This window comes from Mesocricetus auratus, unplaced genomic scaffold (genome assembly GCF_017639785.1).
Source record: "Mesocricetus auratus isolate SY011 unplaced genomic scaffold, BCM_Maur_2.0 Super-Scaffold_100041, whole genome shotgun sequence".
Lineage (NCBI taxonomy): Eukaryota > Metazoa > Chordata > Mammalia > Rodentia > Cricetidae > Mesocricetus > Mesocricetus auratus.
Window position 1 is genome coordinate 4,529,736 of NW_024429218.1, and position 1,613 is coordinate 4,531,348.

The 1,613-nt window shown below is 48.8% G+C and overlaps 1 non-coding gene across 1 annotated transcript; it reads right to left on the reverse strand.

Moving 5' to 3' along the window:
* Positions 1-1,195: 1,195 nt before the first annotated feature.
* On the reverse strand, positions 1,196-1,298 carry LOC121135733. The gene has a single exon (XR_005872841.1). It is a non-coding gene; the product is annotated as a U6 spliceosomal RNA (small nuclear RNA).
* Positions 1,299-1,613: the final 315 nt, after the last annotated feature.

The window sequence follows — 1,613 nt, forward strand, 5'->3', positions numbered from 1 at the left end:
TCTGTCTTACAGTAATTGTTGCTGCTGTGACCGCCTGCAAGCAGGCAGGGCAATAATGCCTGCATCTGCTTGGAGAGTCCTGTTTGGCCAGTAAAAGACTGTCGGGCCTGGGAGATGACTCAGTGGTTAAGAGTGCATGCTGGAGAGACGGCTCAGCAGTTAAGACCACTGACTGTTCTTCCAGAGGACCCGGGTTCAATTCCCAGCACCCACATGGCAGCTCACACAGCTGTCTGTGACTCCAGTCCCAGGGTACCTGGCATCCTCACACATGCAGGGAAAACACCAGTGCTCCATAAACTAAAAAGAAAAGGAGTACATGTTCTCGCAGAGGATAGATTTCAGTTTCCAGTGCCCATGTTAGCTCACGCTGCCTGTAATGCCAGCTAAGAAGATCCAGCTAGCTCGTCTGGACTCTGTGGGCAGCTGCCCTCTTGTGCACATAACCAACAAAATTAGAATAATAATAATAAAATTAAAGATGATAAGCAATGAATCCTAATGAACTTCAGGGCCCTACCTCTTTGATGTTTCAAGGAGTTGAGGGGCCTGGGTACACTGGAAATCTTCTCTATGGAGAAGGGCAGGTGTTAGCGCCTCCCACAATCCACCAAGAAGAAACATAGCTTGTGACAAGTCTCTTAGGGTTCTGATGAGAACATAGACCACATTTGGGCACACTGGACCAACCTATGAAAACCCATAATACTCACTCTGCTTTCAGTGAGCCCTGAAAAAAGGGCAGAGGGCAGCGTCTGAGCCAGCCATCCAACATCACCAGATGTGCAGCGAAGGTGATGCTTGGAAACTCTGGTGGCTTTGGAAGAAGCCCACACTGTCACTATTCCTCATTTGAAAAGCTGTTCTTAGCTCCCTGCCCAGTCCTGATAGAAACGAAACATCACAAGCCGGGTGGTGGTGGCGCACGCCTTTAATCCCAGCACTCCGGAGGCAGAGGCAGGCGGATCTCTGTGAGTTCGAGACCAGCCTGGTCTACAAGACCCAGTTCCAGGACAGCCTCCAAAGCCACAGAGAAACCCTGTCTCTAAAAGGAAATGAAACATCACACTTGGGTACAGTAAGTGACTAGGCAGCCTGAAACACCCATCATAAACCAGCTATTGTAACATTAAAACATTAAAACAGAAGCTGTAATTAGACAGACCTGGCAGGGACAGAAAGTACTCTTTTTTTTTTAAGTATGGAACACTTCGTGAATTTGCATGTCATACTTGCACAGGTGCCGTGCTAATATTTTCTGTATCGTTCCAATTTTAGTGTGTGTGCTGCCGAAGCACACAAGCAAATATGTCGGCTTGTGGCTTGTCGGCAGTTGATACAGATTCAGAGACACAGCAACTTAAAATATCAGTCACTACAGGCATTTTACGTCCAAGTTGGAAGAGAAGGGACAGCTGAAGAGACGGCTGTTCTGGTCCTCCAGGTGGAACGCCTTGGGAACTCTGCACTCCCCCCAGGATGGATGCATGACTATCTGTGACGCCGTGACTCTTCATATCTGTGCAGCCCGAGCTTGCATGGGTGCAGTGTCCCCAAATGTTCCATCCCTTCCTGGAGAGATTGCACTTCCATGCGCCCTGTGGTTCAGGCCA